Source organism: Schistocerca americana, chromosome 6 (genome assembly GCF_021461395.2).
Source record: "Schistocerca americana isolate TAMUIC-IGC-003095 chromosome 6, iqSchAmer2.1, whole genome shotgun sequence".
In the NCBI taxonomy this organism is placed as follows: domain Eukaryota; kingdom Metazoa; phylum Arthropoda; class Insecta; order Orthoptera; family Acrididae; genus Schistocerca; species Schistocerca americana.
In genome coordinates, this window is record NC_060124.1 from 106,178,719 (window position 1) to 106,205,059 (window position 26,341).

A 26,341-nucleotide genomic window follows, 5' to 3' on the forward strand; every position below is an offset into this window, starting at 1 on the left:
AGTGACAACATACAATGAAGGAAACATTATCAAATGTGTTGAAACGTTTATGTTTCCAACCAGGACACATTACCATTTCCACAATGCGCCTAATTGATGAAGAAAGACTAAGAGGTGCAGGAAGAAGAGACAAAAGCCTACAACATGCAGTAAAAGGGAAGAAAAGACCAGTGAAAAGGAAACTAACACTGGAAAAAGAAGAGGATGCTGATAATCCATCATATGGGGCAGAAATGTATTAAAAAACTTTGGAAGTCATTTCCTGTAACTCTAAAATTTTCATCTTTGAGAAACATTTTCTCAAAAACTGCTCACAGTATATCAATGACATTTGTACACAATATTGTCTACTTCTTTTCGTTCATTTTTATAACAAATTGTAAAAGAATATTGTATAATTCGAGAGTTATAGAAGAAAAAGTGCAAAATTTTAAAGAAAAAAATAAGCATCTGTTTAAAAAAATTGTAAAACGAAAACCAATATATTTTTCTTAAGATGGCATTATAACTTTGTAGAGAAATATTCACTGAACATGTAGTCCAAATTTCTGAACGATATGTTTAACGGTTTTAGAAAAAATTTCGTTCTATTTGCTAAAATAACATGGAAGAGATGGATCGTTCCGGCTCCCCTTAAGAGCGACAGCAGCTTACATACGATGTGTTACTTCTCAAGTAACAAAGGTCGATGAAAAACTGCTACAGTATAGGTAGGTGAAAGAATTAAGCAATAAGACAAAGAGAAATGGCACTTTCATTTAAGGACAAGAATTCCAATGAAGTCGCCTTCATGTATGACGGTCCCGTGGACATTATAAAAGGCGGGACACGGTTCTTAACAGGTTGAGGGATCACGCCGGACTGCAATGCAGGCTCTGGAACGTGCTCTCATGATGACTACAATGTTGGTAAGGACTTCTCATGAGTAGGGTCTCATTGCTCCATCGCCGCGGTTATCACCTGCTCGATGTAAAGCCTGCCAACGAAAGAGATCTTTGTGTAATTTGTTAAAAGTCCAGAAAACATTATACAAAAATCATTTAATGCCTAGATCACCCTTACATAACGAAAGATATGATACCCCGATAGTTTCGGTTGTAAGGAACAACCATCTTCAGATCATGAACGTATTAAATTTGGATCGAACACAAACTGGATGTAGCGGTATTAATCATCACACAGTGACATGGATTTATGTAGAAGACTACACGAATAAGAAACTTCCTAACAGCAATAACACAAATGAACCGGGCTGTACACCCTACTCATACGAGACGGAGGTTGAAAAAACTGGTTGTTCTATATTCACAGAAGGCAATGGAAACCACTGCATTAAAGACACGTAACGTGTATCCACAGGACATGTGGCCTGTAATTGAAGAAGTGTCATGATGATCTCTCCATTGCCAAAAGATTCCGGAATAGTCCCCCATTAGGCTCTCCGGGAGGGGACTGCCAAGGGGGAGGTTACCATGAGAAAAAGATTGAATAATCAACGAAAGGATAACGTTCTACGTGTCGGGCGTGGAATGTCAGAAGCTTGAACGTGGTAGGGAAACTAGAAAATCTGGAAAGGGAAATGCAAAGGCTCAATCTAGATATAGTAGGGGTCAGTGAAGTGGAAGGAAGACAAGGATTTCTGGTCATATGAGTATCGGGTAATATCAACAGCAGCAGACAATGGTATAACAGGTGTAGGATTCGTTATGAATAGGAAAGTAGGGCAGAGGGTGTGTTACTGTGAACAGTTCAGTGACTGGGTTGTTCTAATCAGAACCGACAGCAGACCAACACCGACAACGATAGTTCAGGTATACATGCCGACGTCACAAGCTGAAGATGAACAAGTAGAGAAAGTGTATGAGGATATTGAAAGGGTAATGCAGTATGTAAGGGGGGACAAAAATCTAATAGTCATGGGCGACTGGAATGCAGTTGTAGGGGAAGGAGTAGAAGAAAAGGTTACAGGAGAATATGGGCTTGGGACGAGGAATGAAAGAGGAGAAAGACTAATTGAGCTCTGTAACAAGTTTCAGCTAGTAATAGCGAATACCCTGTTCAAGAATCACAAGAGGAGGAGATATACTTGGAAAAGGCCGGGAGATACGGGAAGATTTCAATTAGAGTACATCACGGTCAGACAGAGATTCCGAAATCAGATACTGGATTGTAAGGCGTACCCAGGTGCACATATTGACTCAGATCACAATATAGTAGTGATGAAGAGTAGGCTGAAGTTCAAGACATTAGTCAGGAAGAATCAATACGCAAAGAAGTGGGATACGGAAGTACTAAGGAATGACGAGATACGTTTGAAGTTCTCTAACGCTATAGATACAGCAATAAGCAATAGCGCAGTAGGCAGTCCAGTTGAAGAGGAATGGACATATCTAAAAAGGGCCATCACAGTAGTTGGGAAGGAAAACATAGGTACAAAGAAGGTAGCTGCGAAGAAACCATGGGGAACAGAAGAAATACTTCAGTTGATTGATGAAAGGAGCAAGTACAAACACGTTCCGGGAAAATCAGGAATACAGAAATACAAGTCGCTGAGGAATGAAATAAATAGGAAGTGCAGGGAAGCTAAGACGAAATGGCTGCAGGAAAAATGTGAAGACATCGAAAAAGATGTGATTGTCGGAAGGACAGACTCAGCATACAGGAAAGTCAAAACAACCTTTGGTGACATTAAAAGCAACGGTGGTAACATTAAGAGTGCAACGGAAATTCCACTGTTAAATGCAGAGGAGAGAGGAGATAGGTGGAAAGAATACATTGAAAGCCTCTATGAGGGTGAAGATTTGTCTGATGTGATAGAAGAAGAAACAGGAGTCGATTTAGAAGAGATAGGGGATCCAGTATTAGAATCGGAATTTAAAAGAGCTTTGGAGGTCAAATAAGGCAGAAGGGATAGATAACATTCCATCAGAATTTCTAAAATCATTGGGGGAAGTGGCAACAAAACGACTATTCACGTTGGTGTGTAGAATATATGAGTCTGGCGATATACCATCTGACTTTCGGAAAAGCATCATCCACACAATTCCGAAGACGGCAAGGGCTGACAACAGCGAGAATTATCGCACATTCAGCTTAACAGCTCATGCATCGAAGTTGCTTACAAGAATAATATACAGAACAATGGAAAAGAATATTGAGAATGCGCTAGGTGCCGATCAGTTTGGCTTTAGGAAAAGTAAAGGGGCGAGAGAGGCTATTCTGACGTTACGGCTAATAATGGAAGCAAGGCTAAAGAAAAATCAAGACACTTTCATAGGATTTGTCGACCTGGAAAAAGCGTTCGACAATATAAAATGGTGCAAGCTGTTCGAGATTCTGAAAAAAGTAGGGGTAAGCTATAGGGAGAGACGGGTCATATACAATATGTACAACAACCAAGAAGGAATGATAAGAGTGGACGATCAAGAACGAAGTGCTCGTATTAAGAAGGGTGTAAGACAAGGCTGTAGCCTTTCGCCCCTACTCTTCAATCTGTACATCGAGGAAGCAATGATGGAAATAAAAGAAAGGTTAAAGAGTGGAATTAAAACACAAGGTGAAAGGATATCAATGATACGATTCGCTGATGACATTGCTATCCTGAGTGAAAGTGAAGAAGAATTAAATGATCTGCTGAACGGAATGAAGAGTCTAATGAGTACACAGTATGGTTTGAGAGTAAATCGGAGAAAGACGAAGGTAATGAGAAGTAGTAGAAATGAGAACAGCGAGAAACTTAACATCAGGATTGATGGTCACGAAGTCAATGAAGTTAAGGAATTCTGCTACCTAGGCAGTAAAATAACCAATGACGGACGGAGCAGGGAGGACATCAAAAGCAGACTCGCAATGGCAAAAAAGGCATTTCTGGCCAAGAGAAGTCTACTAATATCAAATACCGGCCTTAATTTGAGGAAGAACTTTCTGAGGATGTACGTCTGGAGTACAGCATTGTATGGTAGTGAAACATGGTCTGTGGGAAAACCGGAACAGAAGAGAATCTAAGCATTTGAGATGTGGTGCTATAGACGAATGTTGAAAATTAGGTGGACTGATAAGGTAAGGAATGAGGAGGTTCTACGCAGAATCGGAGAGGAAAGGAATATGTGGAAAACACTGATAAGGAGAAGGGACAGGATGATAGGAGTTCTGGTAAGACATGAGGGAATGACTTCCATGGTACTAGAGGAAGCTGTAGAGGGCAAAAACTGTAGAGGAAGACAGAGATTGGAATACGTCAAGCAAATAATTGAGGACGTAGGTTGCAAGTGCTACTCTGAGATGAAGAGGTTAGCACAGGAAAGGAATTCGTGGCGGGCCGCATCAAACCAGTCAGTAGACTGATGACCAAAAAAAAAAAAAAAAGAAAAAAAAATGGACCACTCCTTCTCTCCCTCTCTGTTTTGACTTGTCGCACAGTGCCCCCATGTAACATTACGCCTCCCCACATCAAACACCTTAGCTACCAGAACTATCACGTTCGACAAAGCTTCCACCTCTCGCCATATGACCGTACTTCCGAAATTACAGACTGAATCTGCTGTCACCCGAGAAGAGCACGCGAGCCCACTCCTCCTCGGTCTAATCCCTATGTTTTGGGCACCATCGCAAACGATGATGCCGACGTACGGCTATCAGTTGAACTCAACGTACCAGTCATCGGGCAGAGAGACCACCTCCATGCTGTTTCCGTACCATTGTGGAGACTGAGATTGTGTGCCTTGCAGTTCATTTAGATGTGGTTGCAATTGCTGTTTGACGTGGGTCCCTCCTTGCCTGTGACACAATGGAGCAGTCATCTGCTGCTGTAAGTGACTGTGGTCCACCACCTCCTCTCATTCGGGCAGCAGTGCTTATGGTTCGAAAGGCTCCTCGTTCACGAGAAATAAGCATTATGAGACTCATGGGCTACACTCGTTACAATTAGTCTTTCTTCCAGTGTCCTGATGATTCTCCTCCATGTGACAGTCATCTAAATGTTGTCTTCGAATCATTTTGTGACGAAGAGCACTACCATAATGATCCGTATCTGCTCACTGATTCGTACACTTTGTCTAGCTCCCTTCCTTCAGATGCCTTCTGTTACAAGGCCAGTCCCATTTGGCACTATCGTTTCTATGACCTCACGCCATGTGACATCCAATTTACTGTGCAAGACTGGGAGACCTCTGGCAATTGTTTCCGCACTTTTATTCATTCTCACCAAGTCGTTAGTATGCTGTGTTACTTTATATAGCTGTTTACCTCGTTCTTAAGTTTTGCTGAGAAGCGTATTTTCATTGTAATTAACTTCACATTTAGTATTCTTCTTATATTGTCCTTGAAGTCTATGTTCATCCAGTATGTTGCAGCACGGTTCCTAATGATGATGTCCATTGGAAAGACGCCCAGACTACACCAAACGCTTCCAGAAATGGAGTTCTAAAGGCAATTGATAACCTTAGGAGCAAACCCTTCCGTCTGCACACAGTTTAGGTGCCCTTGTGCTTGCCGCAAATCACATAATGGTTTCAGAGATTCCACATGTAGGTTGGTGGACGTCTCTGTAATCTGTAGCGTTTATTCTTGGCAGTTTTTATAGTGGTTTTTCGGTCTTATCGGTTGTAATTAGTATGCGTGTTTTGAAGGAGAGCCCTCCGTCAATCGTAATTCCCAGACATCTTTTCGTCTGTTTTCTCGTTATGTTTATGTTTCAAGTTTCCCAATGGGCTTCAAATAAGTCTTCCTATAAGTAGGAAGTTTTGGTGGGGAAAACCTTTAGTGCATTTTGTGCACAGCAGTTTCACAAGTTTTGCAGTATACCACTGGCTTTCTCCTCAAGTTGTGCTCCAGAGTTTTCCGAGACTATCACCAGCACAGTCGGCGTATACCACTCTTCTACCGGCACTATCAAGACTTATTACGGGTTATAATATGGGGTCCTACTGCTATATTCCAGAAAATGGTCCCACAGATCGAATCTTACAGACGTTCCTTAGTAAGTCTTTTGACCACTTTCCGGTTTCTTGCTCGCTACGCAGCAGTCCTGTCCTTTCCATACTCCCTAAGGCTGTGAAATGGATTGGCCTGTATGCGCAGTTTCTAAGAGGCACGAACATCACAAGCCAGCAGAGCTTCTCAAAGGCGCCAGCGACGATTATCTTCCGGCCCTTACGTATTTACAATCCGAATTTTCTGCTATCAGACTACTTGATTTATCGCGACAACTGATTTTTTTCCCAGAAATCTATGTAGATGCTGGCTACGTTCCATTAGCTCCATGTATGACTTATCTGCCATACAGAAGGTGTCCATTAAATCAACGAGTGTGTTCCCTTCTTGATCATTACATTGTTTGCAGTTTTCTACGCTGCGGGTCTTCTCCCAAGCCGAAGTTCACCGTTTACGGTCTCGGTCAGAGATGTAGTGATGAGCGACGCGGTATTTTCTAGAATTTCCGTGTGGACAGCGTCTGGTACAGGTGTGTTTTTTTCTCTTTACTCTTGTTATCACTAGTGAGACCACCTCCCGCGGAAAAGGACAACTGACTGTTTCCGTTCTGTAGTCAGGTTCTAGTTCTGTTCGCAGTTTGATGTTCATCTGTAAATCTGTGTTTTGGCTGTCATCAGGCTGGAAATTTTGGAAGAGATATTCTACAGTGTTTCTCCATCCGACACATTGTAAAGTATAAATCATTATTACCACATAACAGTTTAGAAAAAATGTTTTGTATCTGCTACATATTCCAAAAATAAACTTAAAATTTGAAGCTGATGAATGACTAAATAACACTAATTGAAGAAATTTTATAAGTTCTAAGAAGAGAACGACTCCAGCCGCAATCTGGCATCGAAATAATTTGACGCTGAAAGTACAGAACTTATTCCCCACCAGGACTCGAATCCGGATCTCCAGCTTAACGCGAGCGGTTCCCTTAACTGCTTCGGCCATCCGGAAACGCTCGCCGTCCGACCCAAATTTTCAACTTGTATCACGCTAATAGTGTCCACTGTCCATTAACATACGTTCTCGCAGTAACTCCTGCATTCCTGCAAGAGACACGGACCCTATTGTGCATCTGCACGAAATTTATCAAACCAATCGTATAAATAAATATATTAAATCAAGACCATTGTCATTAACGTTCAAAAAACCTCTGAAACGATACTGAGACAAGTAATTTAACATGATACACATGGGGCCGCAGATGTGGCTAAATATCCCTACAGTGGATGTGAAAAATTGATCACGTGACGTCAGCAGATGACGTAACTCGCCACAAGTGCAGCGGTTGAGCCTATCGGTCTGTCACACCTGATTGTCCCAGCGCTAGTAACGCATTCACTTCGATGTACTGCGGGTCCATGTGCGCTTCGGGTTAAGGGTTCAAATCTAGAGTCTGGCAAGCAGTATTTTTTTCACTGAGATAGACAACTATGTGTTTAAATTGAGATAAGATTAATTGTTTTATTTACCGGTCTCGTGGTCTCTGGTCGTTTGTTGCAAAGTACAGTACAACAAAAACTGAACGTATTGCGGTACAAGTAAATGAGTACGAGCATTCGAATTAAGTTATTACCGGTAAATGATCTACGTTTCTTTACTGAATAAACTACAAAAAAGGAAAGAAATCCAAAATAAGAATAGCTTTTGCTTGGTTACGCCGAGGACAATAATTTTATAACTTGTATGTTTACAACAGATCACATTGACAAAATTTGCATCGTTTGTCCTAATGCAACTGTTGCCTCACTCAATCAGCCGTTCACGCCAAGGCAAACCGCTGCACGTACGGTGAAGAATGACATTTGTTGACGCCACATGTTCAGCATTTCTCATCGACATTTCGGGTATTTCCAGGCATTTGCTGCACCATGTGTCCCACATTAAATTGTCTCAGCGTCATCTACGTCACTTTGGGTGTTTTCAAACACTAATAAGAATATTTGTGGTGTCTGTTGTGTCAGGTATGTGCAAATGATATAAAGGACTGAAGAAACAATGAAACTGCTTTTGTGGACCACAATTATTGTACCTCCATATAAAGTTTCTAAAGACAGTTTTCGATGAAGATTAAAAGTTTTCTTGTTATTGAGATAAATTTCCTGTATTGTTGCTTAAGATTTTCTTGAAGCTGTTTCATTTTTCACAACTGTCAACATGTACACGTGTATCAAACCTTTAGAGAAAGTTTACTTGGATGTAAGAGATGACCTAATGGACACGAGCTTCACAATTATGGTAAATGAACTATGCATAAACTAATAACGCTGCTGAAATTCCACCTCAGAACCCATCTGGACATGAAGCCATCTTGACATTCATCGCCTCACGTACATATCCAGCAGTTATAAAAAAGTGTTGAGCTGGTTGGAACGGTCCCGGCTGTTACACAAACCTCACTTTCTTACGGCGAGCCTGTTTCCCGCTGCGTCAGGTCCTGAGTATTTTGCTGCTTTGTGAGGAAACTCAACAGAGTTACGAGTGGAGAGTGGTCATTATGAAGAATTCACGGCATCATTTCGCCTCCCTGCAGCAGCCCAGTGGAAGCCCGTTCTTCGCTGCTCGAGCGGCACTGGCCCTCTCCGCTAGTTGGTTGCGCTAATTCGGCCCATTTCGTCTGCGCTACAGTCTTTTTAGCGCGGGATGCCTCGCCTGTCTAGATGACGGCCTTCCTTGCGGCGTGAGCCCCTACCCCCCCCCCCCCCCCCCCCCCCTGCAACATTAAAGGGGCAGGTCTTTCTGCGGTCATTGACCTGCACTGCCTTCGTGTGGCTGCGTCCGAGGCCTTCTGCTTGCTTCAAGAGGTTCAAATGGTTCAAATGGCTCTGAGCACTATGGGACTTAACATCTATGGTCATCAGTCCCCTAGAACTTAGAACTACTTAAACCTAACTAACCTAAGGACAGCACACAACACCCAGCCATCACGAGGCAGAGAAAATCCCTGACCCCGCTTCAAGAGGATGTACTAGGTTTTACATTAAAGGAAGCAGTGCGGCGATAAAAATACGGGACGATATCTTTTGCTTCTTTCATAGATAATCTCAACAACAGAGTCGTTTATAGACATGGCATGTATACGGACATATTTCCGAGACGGTGGACTTTAAACGGGCGGATTACATTACAGAGGAAGGGAGACTTTTAGAGAGACCACCCGTATGCAGACATTTATTCCACATTACTCGGAGTACTTTGCGCTATTGTCGTTATCATCGTCATCCATTCGACATACAGGATTGGATGGCTCCAACCTCCAGACGTTAACATATGTTACTGTAATCAGATACAAGGGTATTAGGTTTACCCCTGTATGTCACGCCATCTACCGACTTTCCATTAAGTCGTCTTTTCGGTCTTCCCCTATCTCTTTGTTTCCAAAAAAGAAGGTTGTTGGTCTAGCTACCTTCCATACACGTGGCTACATTCCCTCTACCTCTGTTTCACTGGTAACCTGCCTGTCATATTCACGAGCCACAAGGAAATTTTAGATAAATTAAATAAAACCGAGAAAATACTAAATAAAACATTGGAACTTACGCCTAGATAACGCAGTTCACCTACGCCTAGATAACGCAGTTCGCCTACTAGATGATCGACATATCCATTCATCCCGTGACATGTAGACAAGCAAGACTGACTGAGCACAGTACCCATGGACGAACGTGCCCACATGAAAGGGCTAAACTGGAAATTTATCAAGAACGTGTACATGTACCATCTGATCACAAATATCCGGACACCTATTAGTGGACATTAATATGGGATGTGTCGACCCTTCGCCTTGACAGCAGCTTGAATTCTGCTGGAGACACTTTTAATGGGTGTCCGAATATCTGTGGCGGAATGGCAGCCCGTTATCGCCAATAATCTAAACTCTTACTCTTAATCCCCTGGCGACACAAACCGCAGTCGGTTTTTGGCCTCGTCAAGTAGCCTCTTCCACAGTATTCTGCCTGTGGCATCTTCTTTCCTTCGTCCCATTACCTGCCGCCGTTGGGTAAGCAGCAGCCAGCAACAAGTCGCACTCTTAGCTCACTTATTTGTTTTATAGTTTAATTCTTAATTTCTTTGCGTATTTTTGGGTATTTGTATAGTTTAATTCACAAATTTCGGGCGTATTATAGTATTTGAGAGTTGTAGCATAGCATTTCCGTACCCGTATAGTGTAAATCGAGTAGTCCTCAGTAATCTTTTTGTTTTGAACGGCTTGCGAGATACAAGAGAGGAAAAAAAATGTTAGGGATGGATAGGGACTGTGCCTGTTATGTACGAATTCAAGGGGAGTTGGCCACCGTCCGTAAACAATTGGAAGCTGTGTTGGCCGTGGTCGACAGGCTCCAGGCTGTTTCCCTGGGCCTCGGTGACATTGGGAACCTGAGGCGAGCGCTTTGGCGCCTCTGGAACCTGTAGCATCGTCTGGGATCTCTGATGCCACTGCGCCCTCGGATTCGGACGTCCCTGCCGGTCGACACTTGCCTGACGGTGATTGGCGAACCGTGGCGGGATCGCGAATCCCTGGGCGGAAGGCTAAGGTTGCTGTTGGCCTCAAGGCTGTACCCTTACGCCTCCATAACAGGTTTGAGGTGTTGCCCACTGGTGAAAGTACTTCTGAGCCAGCAAGGGCGGCCTCGCCTGTTGTGCCAGTGGCCGGACTTCCTGAGAGGTCCGCACAAGCGCAGAGGCTGGGATTGCTTGTCATTGGGAGCTCCAATGTTAGGCGGGTGATGGAGCCCCTTAGGTATATGGCAGCTAAGGACGGGAAGAAAGCCAGTGTGCACTCCGTGTGCATACTGGGAGGAGTCATACAAGATATGGAAAGAGTCCTTCCGGATGCCATGAAGGGTACAGGGTTTAGCCAATTGCAAGTGGTGGCTCGTATCGGCACTAATGACGTGTGTCGCTATGGATGGGAAGAGATTCTCTCTGGTTTCCGGCGGCTATCTGAGTTGGTGAAGACTGCCAGTCTTGCTAGCGAGATGAAGGCAGCATCGTCGACAGGACCGATTGCGGACCTTTGGTACAGAGGGTCTGAATCAGTGGCTCAGACGGTTCTGCGACCGTGTAGGCTGCATATTCCTCGACTTGCGCCATAAAATGGTGGGGTTTCGTGTTCCGCTAAATAGATCAGGTGTCCACTGCACACAGGAGGCGACTACGCGGGTATAGGGGGCTGTGTGGCGTGGACTGGGCGGTTTTTTAGGTTAGACAGTCTCGGGAAAGATCAAAAAGGGCTACAGCCTCAAAGGGTCCAGGGTAAAGAAACAACGAGAATCGACCAAGCAACAGTCGGTATTGTAAATTGTCATAGCAGTGTTGGAAATGTGCCAGAGCTTCCAGCTCTGATAGAAAGCATTGAAACTGAAATCGTTATAGGATCAGAAAGTCGGCTAAAGCCGGAGTTAAATTCTTCCGAAATTTTTACAGAGGCGCAAACCATGTTCAGAAAGGATAGATTACATAAAGTAGGTGGTGGTGTGTTTGTGTCTGTTGGTAGTAGTTTATCTTGTAGTGAAGTTGAAATAGATAGTTCCTGCGAATTACTGTGGATAGATGTTATACTCAACAGCCGTACGAAGATAATAAATGGCTCCTTCTACCGGCACCCCGACTCGGATGTTGTAGTAGCTGAAGGGTTCAAAGAAAACTTGAATCTCATTACAAATAAGTACCCCACCCATACAGTTATAATTGGTGGAGACTTCAATCTACCCTCGATTTGTTGGAGAAAATACATGTTCGAAGCCGGTAGTAGACAGAAAACATCTTTCGAAATGCTTTTTCTGAGAATTGCTTTGAACAGTTAGTTCGTGAGCCCACACGAATTGTAATTGGTTGCGAAAACACACTTGACCTCTTAGCCACAAGTAATCCTGATCTAATAGAGAGCGTCATGACGGATAAGGGATTAGTGAACACAAGATCATTTTAGCGAAGCTCAAAACCATATCAACCAAAACCACTAAAAATAAACGCAAAATATATCTCTTTAAAACAGTAGATAAAAATTCGCTTGATGCGTTCCTAGAGAGAGTCTCCATTCCTTCCAAGCTAATTATGTAAGTGTAGATCAGATATGGCTCAAATTCAAAGATATAGTGTCGACAGCACTAGGTAGATTCACACTGCATAAGTTAATGAGAGACTGGTCTTATCCACCATGGTACACAAAACACGTCCGAACACTGTTGCAGAAGCAACGAGAAAGGCATGCCAAATTTAGAAGAACGCAAAGTCCCCAAGACTGGCTAAGTTTCACGGAAGCTCGAAATTTAGTACGGACGTCAATGCGAGATGCTTTTAATAGTTTCCACAATGAAACATTGTCTCAAAATATGGTAGAAAACCCAAAGAGATTCTGGTCGTATGTAAAGTACACCAGTGGCAAAAACCAGTCAATACTGTCACTGGGCGATAGCGATGGAAACTTTACCGATGATGGTGCCACTAAAGCGGAGTTACTAAATGCAGTTTTCCGTAATTCCTTCACGACAGAAGACGAAGTAAATATTCCAGAATTCGAAACCAGAACAGCTGTTAGCATGAGTGACATAAAAGTAGATATATTAGTTGTTGCGAATCAACTCAAATCACTCAAGAAAGACAAGTCTTCCGGCCCAGATGGTATACCAGTGGGGTGCCTTTCAGAGTATGCAGACACAATAGCGCCTTTCTTAGCAATCATATACAACCGCTCACTTGGCGAAAGGCCTCTTCCTAAAGACTGGAAAGTAGCACAGGTCACACCATTATTCAAGAAGGGAAATAGAAGTAACCCATTGAGTTAGGGAACCATACCACTGACCTCAATTTGCAGTAGCATTTTGGGGCTCATACTGTACTCGAGCATTATGGATCACATTGAAGGAAATGACTTATTGATACATAACCAACACGGATTCAGAAAATATCGTTCTTGTGCAACACAGCTAGCTCTTTACTCCCATGAAGTAACGAGTGCTATCGACAAGGGACCTCAGATCAATTCCATATTCCTAGATTTCGAGAAGGCTTTTGATATTGTTCCTCACAAACGACTATTATTCAGATTGCATGCATATGGAGTATCGTATCAGTCATGTGACTGGATTCATGATGTCCTCTCAGAGAGGTCACGGTTCGTAGTGATAGACGGTAAATCATTGAGTAGAACAGAAGTGATATCTGGCGTTCCGCGAGGTAGTGTCAGAGGCTCTCTGCTGTTCCTGATTTACATAAATGATCTAGATGATAATCTGAGCAGCCCCCTTAGATTGTTTGCAGATGACGCTGTAATTTACCGTCTAGTAAAATAATCAGATGATCAATTCCAATTACAAAATGATCTAGAGAGAATTTCTGTATGGTGCGAAAAGTGGCAATTGGCACTAAACAAAGAAAAGTGCGAGGTCTTTCACATTGGTACTAAAGAAACCTGATAAATTTTGGATATACGAGAAATCGCACAAATCTAAGGGCTGTGAATTCGAGTAAATACCTAGGAATTACAATTACAAGCAAATTAAATTTGCAAGACCACATAGATAAAACTGTGGGGAAGGCGAAACAAAGACTGCGCTTTGTTGGCAGAACACTTAGAAGATGCGACAAACCCACTAAAGAGAGAGCCTACATTACAGTTGTCCGTCCTCTGATGGAATATTGCTGCGCAGTGTGGAATCCTTACCAGATAGGATTGACGGAGGACATAAAAAAAGTGCAAATAAGGGCAGCTCGTTTCGTGTTATCGCGCAATAGGGGTGAGAGATTCATTAATAAGACACGCGAGTTGGGGTGGCGGTCACTGAAACAAAGGCGGTTTTCTTTGCGGCGAGATCTATTTACGAAAATTCAGTCAGCGAAAATATATTGTAGACACCCACCTACGTAGGGAGAAATGATCATCATAGTAAAATAAGAGAAATCAGAGCTCGAGAGGAAAGATTTAGGTCTTCCTTTTTCCCAGGTGCCACTCGAAAGTGGAATGGTAGAGACATAGTATGGTTCAAATGGCTCTGAGCACTATGGGACTTAGTCCCTTAGAACTTAGAACTACTTTAACCTAACTAGCGCAAGGACATCACACACATCCATGACCGAGTCAGGATTCGAACCTGCGGCCGTAGCGGTCGCGCGGTTCCAAACTGTAGCACCTAGAACCGCTTGGGCACCCCGTCCGTCGAAGTAGTATCAAAATGGTTCGATAAACCCTTTGCCAGCACTTAAGTGTGAATTTCAGAATAACCATGTAGATGTAGATGTAGAACCTGGTCTCTACATCTCATTCTGGGCCTGCCTAGAGGTCTTCGTCCTTCCGGTTTATTGTCTGAGACTTCCCACAGTAAGGATCCCTTCTCTCTTCTATAGACGTGGCCAGCCCATCTTAGTCTTCATGTCTTGGTTTCTCCAACCACATCTGGTTCATTATATAGCTCTCTGAGCTCGCTGTTGTTTCTTCTTCGCCATTCGCCTCCCTCATAGATTGGTCCAAATGTCTTTCGCAGTATAAACTACAGACAGTAAATGTGTCTGCCGCTGGGGTCTGCGTCGAAGTCGACGTTCGAATTATAGAGGACAAGGGGTTATTTTTAGGAAATATGGTGCAAAATCATGATTTAGTGTGTTCAGTGCGCGATGCGCCAGCCTCATGGCAGACGGTGGACGAAGGCAGACCGGTGCGTTATGCAGGTGACGCAGTTTTGCAACGAGCGTCGGTATGTGTTTACGTGCGCGGCAGCTATCAACAGCCAGAACGCAGCATTATCAGAATTATGCAGGCATGGGCCACGTGTTACGCGGTTGCGTTAGCCAACTCATCAGGAACATTGTAATAAACACGGCGTCGCGTAACCGGTGGATTCAGCAGCGGTCTGCACTATTTAAGGGTATCAGAGGTGGGCGTCAGCATCCGTTCGACCATATTGGGAGTTCGGTCACTGATACGTCGTCGTCATCAGTGACGCTGTCCCCGAGGACCGGCTGCTGCACCGGCGACTCCCGGCGTCGTCACAAGCCGCCGCGTCTGCAGGAGGCGAGCTGGGCCAGGCCTCGTGCTGCTAACCTCCTACCGCCTGCACAGCCACTGTCCGACTGCGTCGCATTCCCCGGGCTGCGCGCATCAGCATGTCTCCACCACGACAAGAGCAGCGGGGCTGAGCTACCATAAAATGTGTTGGAAGAACCAACAGCCACCTTCTTCTACCCAGCCACGCCCTACAACTCCAACCACATCACCCGCTCCAGCCATCCTATTACATAATAAATCCTAAACATTCAGATCAGAACTTTGGGCGAGTCACTCAATTTCAGGAATATTCAGGAATAATTTTCTCCACAGATCAATGCCTCACAGGTGCTGCTTTATGAAAGGTTGGATTGTCACACTGATACAAACAATCATAGCCTCCGAACTGTGCATCCACTGCACGCAAAGCACAAGCCTGCAAAATCTGTTCATACTCTTCTGCATCATGTGGTTTCTTCACCATAACAGACAATACTCGGGAAACACCACAATGTTGTAACAACACCTCTCCTGTAATTCAGCATAATCATTATCCTCTCCATTAATGGCTGGAATGGAAGGCTTGAGGAGAAATCAGCTGTCTCTTAGTACAATTTTGAATTTAGTTTTTAAGTCGAAAGGCTTAAATTGTGTGACATTCATTTGTCAAATCCCAAACCCTGCCATCGGATTGCCGCATGGTACAAAGTGTTACATCACTCAAAATCATTTGTTTCCAGTCATCAGCTGTACAGTAGCGTTGCTTTTTACGGCACCGCCGCGAGGGATTAGCCGAGCAGTCTAAGGCGCTACAGTCATGGACTGTGTGGCTGGTCCTGGCAGAGGTTCGAGTCCTCAATCGGGCATGGGTGTGTGTGTGTTTGTCCTTATGATAATTTAGATTAATTAGTGTGTAAGCTTAGGGAATGATGACCTTAGCACTTAAGTCCCATAAGATTTCACATACATTTGAACATTTGAACTTTTACGGCACCTCAAACGTCGCTTAGCACTGATTAGTGGTTCAAATGGCTCTGAGCACTATGGGACTTAACATCTGTGGTCATCAGTCCCCTAGAACTTAGAACTACTTAAACCTAACTAACCTAATGACATCACACACATCCATGCCCGAGGCAGGATCGAACCTGCGACCGTAGCACTCACGCGGTTCCAGACTAAAGCCCCTACAACCACAAGGCCACTCCGGCCGGCACTGATTAGTGAAGTGGGTGGCTTATGAGGAGCTGATCGACCACTGTCCCCACTTTCTGAACTCCATGCCTAAAGACATTGCGCCAGCTGAAATACTGGTAGCACCTCAGAACTCATGAGTAATTCTTTCCGATGAATCCACGAATTTTTTTTTACCCACCCTCACGTTTCTCAACGGATCCTGTCCGACAGTCACAAACAATCTAGTTGGGCAACTTTAGAATGGTCGAAATGTCGCTAATGGATGTCTTACTCAGATGACACCCAATGACCATCCACGTCCGAAGTCACTGATCTCGTCTGAATGGTAGCCTTACAAGGGTTGAGATATCCCTGACGGATCTGTTAGTCAGGTGACACCCAATGGGTGCTCCACGTTTGAAGTCACACAGCTCTCCTGAAAGAGCCACTATACGATTACTGCTTCTCTGCTAACAAGACACATACCCGTTTGATACTAGTGGGTCCACTTCTCGTGCCATCAAGTGTTTAATTTCGTATTACATAGGCGTTTTAAAATACTTTTGAGCAGGTAGTGCATGCTGAGGTGGTACTTTCGGTAATTTGTAGCAGACAATGTAGCAAAATTTGTTGCGTACGGAAGTAATTTTTAATGGTTGCGGCTGCCGAATTGTGTCACTGACTTTCTTACCACAATGGATGCCATTGAATGCTTGGGTTACCGATTACCTGGGGATATTTCATTTTAATTTTTTTGCTATTTTCTGCTCTATTTGGCACTAAAGGAACTATGCATGTACAGTCTTAGACATAAAAACTGTCCGCCGGCCGGCCGCCACAGGGACTAAGTCCGAGTCGTTCGGGCAAAAAGTGTGGCCAATAAAACTGCCGCCCCTGACAACTCTAAGTCCAGCCATCTGCACAATCTGGCAACACTGTAAGATGCGGAAGTGTTATGAGGAAGTGTTGCCTACTTCCGAGATGATTTGGATTGAGTGAGCCCCTGGTCTTGCGGTAATCATCGTGCATTCTAAACTTAAGAGTCGCATGTTCCGGTCCAACTGCTTCTTTTTCTTTCTTTTTTTTTACCACATTTCGGTCTAAAGTTATGAGTCTGATTGAACATCGAAGACAATTCGCTTACCATTCTACCCAACCACAATAATAAGTATTCCAGAAACAATTCCGCAGGACAGCTCGTGGCTGCGGCGCGATCATAGCAGCTTACGATCGGGCGTTTCCTCGCGCTGTAGCGGCTATCGGCCACCGGCCAGACGCCACCCGCCGCTTGAAATCCGGCGCCGCCCATGTGAAGGCGGCGCCACGCTGTCAGTGTATGTATCAATGCCATTTTTGAATTCGAAGTGCTAGTTATTAGCTTGCAGTTAAGCATTGGATTTTGCATACTTGAAAATGGTTAACTACAGTTAAGCATTGTAAAATTGAGTCGCAAGTGGAAAAAGGTGTAACATCTGCAACCCAACATTTACTTTGGTGAATGTAGAGGAGGCAGCTAGAAAGATTTGAACTGTGTGTGCAGCGAATGCTTTTGGGAAAAATGCGCCAGGAAAAGATATTCTTGTTTCAACAAAGATCGTTCTGGCATGAATGATTTTCCACATTAAGGAAGTCTCGACTACTGATATATGTGACAGATTACCATTTTACCATCATGCGACATTTGCATTCAAAAGGCAAAGATCATAGGTCTGGTGTAGGAGTACTGCATGCTCTAATTCGAAACAACAAAAATCAACGGAGTCACTATTATTGAATGTCATCAGGTCGCTCATTGAGCTTCCCTTTGCAGTACTGTTATCGATGACGTGTTTTGATACCTTTATCGTTAACTTCCTAAGAAGAAAAGAAAGGCTGAGCCCCACCAAAAGACGTAGACTAGAGCAAAGAGTAGTGTGAATATAATATTTTACATTTGATAGCTACAAAAGTGTGTTTTGGGCTACGAATTCTCCCCCAAGGGGTGTGTGCAATACAGCTGGAATTTGTTGTCAACAACTGAGACACCTTTCGGTCGCAGTGTAAAAAAGTCGAGCAACAAAACTGCATCACCTTTTCTACTGCATGATAACTCACTCTGTTGATTTGAGAAATAAAACTACCCAGGAGATTGATAGGAAAGTCGTCTCTCAGACACTTGTATTGATAGGGAAGTCCTCTCTCAAGCACTTGTCCCTCTCGCCATATATTCGTAAATTATTACCTTTCCCGCTCTTGATCGATCAACCGTCAAGGCAATTCATTTCGACACGTAAATACTCTTAAAACTACACTGGTTTAATGGCATCGTTAAAACAAGTAGGTTTTTACGGGCGTAGAATTTGTAAACAACTGTAGCATTGTCAGATTGTTTTAGATATCGTGAAAGAAAATTCAGCTGCTGATTAATTTCTCTTTTATGATTACTGTTGCGTTTAGTAAACTAATGGAAAATGCAAATGAAATGTACACTTTACTAATACAAATTAAATTCAGCCTACTACAGGAACATCACGACGGCAGTCTATCTTAATGAAGCATTAAGTTCAAAATTGTTTCAAAGGGCTCTGAGCACTATGGGACTTAACTTCTGAGGTCATCAGTCCCCTAGAACTTAGAACTAGTTAAACCTAACTAACCTAAAGACATCACACACATCCATGCCCGAGGCAGGATTCGAACCTGCAACCGTAGTGGTCACGCTGTTCCAAACTGTAGCGATGCATTAAGTGTCTGTAAGACGATTGAACCTATTTTAACACGAATTAGTAGGATATTACCGACTTTTGACTTCGGAATAATTTGTATTTACTTCAATTCCTGTATCATTCAGAAGTATTATCAAAATGTGGCAATTCGTAGATAAAATTATGTGTTGACAACAACAAAAAATATGTCGGCAGAAAACAAAAGTGGCATTATGAAAATGGCAGTACCGTATGGTTTTCGCTCTGACAGTAAGGGCTACTGAAAGTACCAAGACGAATTTTGCTCGAGCGCTGTCTTACGATTCCCTTAATGAGTTTGTATCTGCCTGTTTGTAGCTCAACTACAAAAGAATTAATAATCTGGCTTTCAGCGAGTCTCGGAAGGCGAACGACAGCAGCTTGCACCTGGTAAGCAAGAATGTTACCTGAGAAATGTTATTTTCCTAAAGTGGGAAGACATCCTTTTGTGGTTGAATTGTTGGCAAATATCAGTCAGACGTGTGCCGTTGATCTAAGCGTTTCGGTGTGTTGAATTTGTACCAATGATTTTTCTACAGGTATTTTCTGTTCGAAATAGAGTGTTGAAGTCTCCCATTAGTATTTTCAAATCATCTTGGTGAATTTTGCTCATAGTATTTACGAGTGTGTTCCAGAATTTTTCGACATTTTTGGTGTTTTTCTTATTTTCGATGTTGGTGGGGCCATGTGGATTGATGAGTGTTTATTTTTACTGTGGCTCTGAATGAGCATAGTCATAAGTCTGTTGTTGTTGGGTGTGATTTATTTGACAGAGTTGATGATAGATCTGTGTTCGAGAAATGTCATGCCCAAGATTGGTACGCCTTTCGCTACCTTTTTTTGCATTTTGCTCTTGAAGATACAATGGTTTCCGTAATGCAAGGTTTCAGTGTCAGTTAGTCGTGGTTCTTGAAGAGCAATGATGAGAATTTTTTGTCGGTCGATTTATAATGTGAGATTATTTAGTCTTGGTATTTGGATCAATGTATCGATGTTTAGTTATAAAAAAAGTTCTTATGTGTGTGAAATCTTATGGGACTTTACTGCTAAGGTCATCAGTCCCTAAGCTTACACACTACTTAACCTCAATTATCCTAAGGACAAACACACACACACCCATGCCCGAAGGAGGAGTCGAACCTCCGCCGTGACCACCCGAACAGTCCATGACTGCTGCGCCTTATACCGCTCGGCTAATCCCGCGCGGCGTGTAGTTTTCAAATGCATGTTTTCTGGTTGTAGGGAAATTTACAAGAGATCTTCAATATTCTCTGCCGTGCTGACCTGGACTCCCCAGAATCCGAAATTCAAACTGCCGCCTGTCGACAGCCGGGTTGTGTAGCACCTGGGGTAAAGTTGACTTTGCTTGCACACTTCATGTTTGCTTGTGTTTCATTGGTTTGACCTGGGTGATTCCAGGACAGGACTGGACCATAGGGTGTTGAAGCCTGTGGAAGCAAATATTTTCAACCGGGCTCTTTGAGCTAACAGACGGTGACCAGAGTAGCGGTGGTTTTCACTCAGCCGTATGTGGATTTTCAGTTCAACGGATTGACTAGCCGTTCAGGATTGTGTTAGTATTTGGTTCACCCCAAGTATTTGATTTCCTCGGTACCACCCATATGGGGGAGGGTTTCCCCAATTAGCCCCACGGGATTTTTATGATTATTATTTGTCATTATGTCATCAGCAAATCCGATATGGTGCATCTTCCCACCACTGAAATACACTCCTGGAAATTGAAATAAGAACACCGTGAATTCATTGTCCCAGGAAGGGGAAACTTTATTGACACATTCCTGGGGTCAGATACATCACATGATCACACTGACAGAACCACAGGCACATAGACACAGGCAACAGAGCATGCACAATGTCGGCACTAGTACAGTGTATATCCACCTTTCGCAGCAATGCAGGCTGCTATTCTCCCATGGAGACGATCGTAGAGATGCTGGATGTAGTCCTGTGGAACGGCTTGCCATGCCATTTCCACCTGGCGCCTCAGTTGGACCAGCGTTCGTGCTGGACGTGCAGACCGCGTGAGACGACGCTTCATCCAGTCCCAAACATGCTCAATGGGGGACAGATCCGGAGATCTTGCTGGCCAGGGTAGTTGACTTACACCTTCTAGAGCACGTTGGGTGGCACGGGATACATGCGGACGTGCTTTGTCCTGTTGGAACAGCAAGTTCCCTTGCCGGTCTAGGAATGGTAGAACGATGGGTTCGATGACGGTTTGGATGTACCGTGCACTATTCAGTGTCCCCTCGACGATCACCAGTGGTGTACGGCCAGTGTAGGAGATCGCTCCCCACACCATGACGCCGGGTGTTGGCCCTGTGTGCCTCGGTCGTATGCAGTCCTGATTGTGGCGCTCACCTGCACGGCGCCAAACACGCATACGACCATCATTGGCACCAAGGCAGAAGCGACTCTCATCGCTGAAGAGGATACGTCTCCATTCGTCCCTCCATTCACGCCTGTCGCGACACCACTGGAGGCGGGCTGCACGATGTTGGGGCGTGAGCGGAAGACGGCCTAACGGTGTGCGGGACCGTAGCCCAGCTTCATGGAGACGGTTGCGAATGGTCCTCGCCGATACCCCAGGAGCAACAGTGTCCCTAATTTGCTGGGAAGTGGCGGTGCGGTCCCCTACGGCACTGCGTAGGATCCTACGGTCTTGGCGTGCATCCGTGCGTCTCTGCGGTCCGGACCCTGGTCGACGGGCACGTGCACCTTCCGCCGACCACTGGCGACAACATCGATGTACTGTGGAGACCTCACGCCCCACGTGTTGAGCAATTCGGCGGTACGTCCACCCGGCCTCCCGCATGCCCACTATACGCCCTCGCTCAAAGTCCGTCAACTGCACATACGGTTCACGTCCACGCTGTCGCGGCATGCTACCAGTGTTAAAGACTGCGATGGAGCTCCGTATGCCACGGCAAACTGGCTGACACTGACGGCGGCGGTGCACAAATGCTGCGCAGCTAGCGCCATTCGACGGCCAACACCGCGGTTCCTGGTGTGTCCGCTGTGCCGTGCGTGTGATCATTGCTTGTACAGCCCTCTCGCAGTGTCCGGAGCAAGTATGGTGGGTCTGACACACCGGTGTCAATGTGTTCTTTTTTCCATTTCCAGGAGTGTAGATGTGCATTGTTCGATTCAGTATTTCCATCACATAAATATGGGTTATAATTACGTTACATTGCTGCTAGTAGACATATTTCTCACTTTTTCTTAGGCAGTTGCTACCTGTTACTCTATCATAGGAATTTATGTGCGCAGCATTGTTGCAAAACAGACGTTCAAATTATCCGAATTCTGTAATTTCATTTCGATACCAGATCGTTATAATCGGATTCAGCTAGTCAGGCTTAATGTGGATATCCGAATACGACTCTCATCATTTGATAGACTGGGGAAAACCACATTCTTAATGGGACGGTTGAATCTAGATCACTAATTTACGACATGGCCTGAATTCTTAAATACAGTGGAAAATAATAATACAATGTGCGTATTACTAATATTTTATTTAAATATAAATATATAAACGAACGAGATAACAATTTATTTACAGGAGCAGAGCCCCATCCATCATAGCAGAGCCGTGCGAGATTGATTTCAGGGCCAAGAGAGGATAAAGCTATTGCCGTTTGTTCCACGATCATCGAACATCAACCAGATAGAGAATAGGTGGGCAGAGGTAACAAGGTCATTGCCATGTGGACCTACAAATGCAAGCGACCTTTGCACGAATATAGAAAACGTATGGTGGGAAGTAAACCTTCACGCTACACTGTCGACGACTTAATGAAATCAATGCCCCTACTCCTTCGAGAAATCTTACGTAATGATTGTGGGTGGGTTGGTTACTGAAAGTATACTCGTCGACAAAACTCATGTGGAAAATTATCTGATAGTCGGTCAAGCTTTGCTTTGTCACAGCTCTTTAGATAACAAGTCTATTTACTTTCAGTCTCCTCTTTACAATTCTTGCAATGCAAGATAATTGAAAAATCTCACCCACTCGACGCCAACTGCGGAATTGACTGGTGCATGTGTTGTTCAACACACAGTAGTTGTCACCCTCACTGGAATCAATGACTGTGTGTGTGTGTGTTTTGTGTTCACGCACAAGCTGAATCAATAGTATTAACATTAGAGGGACAACCAACAATAAATATTGCATCAAATACGACTGTAAAGTATTTTAATGCGATGGGAAGTTAGAAACTGAATTTTTACCCAATCCACGACCTGCATATTACGTTAAGTAAGATGTATTAACTCCATAGTATCGTTAACAGAGACAGTGCGCTCTTGTTGTCGAGGCTCGCGACAAGTTCAGCGATTAGCAGTGCCCAATGCCGCCGCGATTCGTTTATGTTGGCTGAGCGTGGACACTGCAGCAGACGCTTCGCCATAAACAGAAAGAAATCACCTTGGCTCTGACTTCAGTGAGCGGATATCACTGCCTTCGTGTTCTTGTAGTAACCAACGTGTGACTCTACTCACAGATGCCATGGAGCAATTGCAACGGGTATCACGTCATTAGTCATCAGAATATTAGCCAGTGATGAAATTTCCACTCTATTTGAATCCCAAGAAAATAGGAACCTTCTCACAAAGGAATGTGAGGTGATATAAAAATTTATCCAACACACAAAAATTAACTGCAGGGCTTTCATGAATGCAGTAGTAGCACACAAGGATATATTATATCTTGGAAGCGTATATTTCATTTCCTCTTCTCATATTAACGCCCTTGTTTTAGTATGAAGTGAGAAAATAAACACGAAAAACTAAAGTCCCTGAGAAGCATATCAGACATTTCCTGTTCTCATGTCATAACTTTCGTTTTAGTATGAGTAAAAAAAATAAACAGTTTAAGGTTGTGAAGCATAATATGACACCAGATTCTTAGCGTAGGCGCTATCGGAAACGCAAAAAGCAGGGAGCTGTCCATTCTTTTGTCCAACAGTCTGTCTCCTTTCATGCATTACTCCCGATGGGAGATTGTTATTTAAGGACTTGTGGGCATCAAGTTCTTCAGCAGAACAAGCCTTATGTTATTGTACTAATTACGGTATGGAAAAAATGCAACAAAGACGATTTCCCCTAAAGCAGTGGGGATATTTGCAAATGTCTGTATTCAGCAATGACTGCCAGCTGCCACAACACTTCACAGAATCCATACGGCAGGCAACACAACTGTGCGGGAACTTCAGACTTCATTCAGTAAGACGTCAGGAGATGGATGTAAACGTCAAATTGACGTCGCTTTCCCAGTCGTATTCAATCCAGAATGAGGTGTTATTAAGGTAGTTGAGCGTTCTAGCGATTACACTTTTGTAATTCACATACGAGTATTCCGATAGCCAAAAGAACCCGTTAGTGTGAAACTATCGGGAACTGCATTAATATCAAACCGCAAGAACTTGAGACAATACCTGGACTCCTCTCTTCGCTGGGTAACCTATTACTGTTATTTAGGATTCTCTCCGTCCTAGACGTAATGCAAATGGGACTTCAGAGGCGCTTTCCGCTATTCTTGACAAACGTCATGTAGGGAAGCAGCCTACTCACGCTGTTGTAAATTCACATCAGTTTCCAGTGTGTGTCAGCCAGTCTGCTGTAACTAGCTCTGACATCATAAATGTTGCACAATACCTTAAAAATCAAGCGAATGAACTAAAACTTTTCTAGCATGTCAGAAATAATACTAAATTAATGTGTGTTAAATATCAGTTCGATAACTTCAGCCATTTCCGAGATTTGGACGTTTTTCTGGAAAAATCATTGGCGCAACAGAACAGAGCTAGAGACTTCAAAATTTATATTTAGATTCATCTTTCATAATGATTTAATAAAAACAGTACTTTGGATTTCACAAATTAAGACTTTAGTGGAAATTCATGATTTTCTGGTTTTCGTCTCAAAACTGAAGGAAGCAAGATAGATTAAGTAGGCTAGTAAATAAGGCTAGGATGTTTAGATTTAAATAGGTTGGAGGTCCGCTATGATTATGAAAATGTGTAAAGTTTCTTTTTAATACCTATAAAATTATGGCGATAGCGGATCTCAACAGGGCCAGTTCAGAGCTCATCTAGTGCGTGCAGGGCAATTAAATTAATTCTCTCGCCTAAAGTATTTAACTTAGCCACGTCAAAATTTTATTATCAATACTTACCTGCGTGCTGAATGCACGTTTAAATTAAGAGATTCTTCGGCCATCAGCCAAAGAAGCTATAAATTATTATGTAACTTGAAGTGGTGCGTTACTAGCCCAGCGGCTAGTCGGGAGAGCGGATTTAATCAGACGTTCCCTCAGCCGTCCGCACCGCGGCTTTATATATAAGAACACTGCGCGAGGAAGGAAGGCCCCAGTTCTCTCCAGACGCTGAATGACACGCCATCTGTGTCGGTAGTCGCGTCGCATCAGTGTATCTGCTACAAACAGCCTCGGGTGCCGTATTAAGTTACTAGAGATATGCGGTACCATGAAAACATTTTATGTGAAGTGTTAATTCTGGAATGATTTTCATTAACTAGCTTCAGTTTGCGTATTGTCGTATTTTCACGTGCCGTCGCGGGACAGACATTCTACCAAATATTTAGCGTGGCGTTTGATGAAATATTTTCATCAAATTATGGCGAGCATTCTTTTTAACATTTAATTCGGACATTTATAGTTGCATCAGCGCATTAGACTCTGAACTACTCTGTTAGTTAGGTTGTAGGGATACTTGTGTTTTTATTAGTGAATTTCAGAATATACTCAACTATTTTGGAAAACCGTTTTTGATTAGAAATCCCGGACAATCTCCTAATTCCTCAGAGCTATAAGCTGCAGCTATAAGAACATTCTCAGGTAAAGTGGGCACTAGGATATCTATTTACTGGCTCCAAGTTTTATTAAATCACTTTCTGGGGGTCACGGAGTAAATAGAGAGCCAGTGTTGAGAACGGCAAAAGACAGCAATAACAACATTCTAAAAGCTAGAAACTGATTCAACTTGCAAGCGTTTATACAGCAATCAGATTTTAGTAAATTACTTTTTACAAACACATACATCCGCCGCCCCACAGTCAGCAACTTGTAATCACTGCGAGTTACAACTGCTTGATGATATGGCTCAAGTTGTCAGTAGTTGTGGTGGTGTTATGCTGTCAAACTGCTTACAGTAACGTTAATGGTGGCCCACATAATTTAGCGCTGACTACCTATTTAAGTAAAGATAGTGTTGTGGCGTCGTTGCTTGTCTTTATTTGAGCTCAGCTTGGGTAATCCGATTTAACGAACATAGTACTCCATTGGCGGGCTGCTAATGATACAGTATGACTACAGAGATCATCGTGCGGGTATTACATTAATTCTCCAATGAATTGCTTAACAAATATTACCCTCAGCTATGCAGCTGGAATGACTCATTACACAGGTACTCTGTGTTGCACTTGGTTGAGGGAT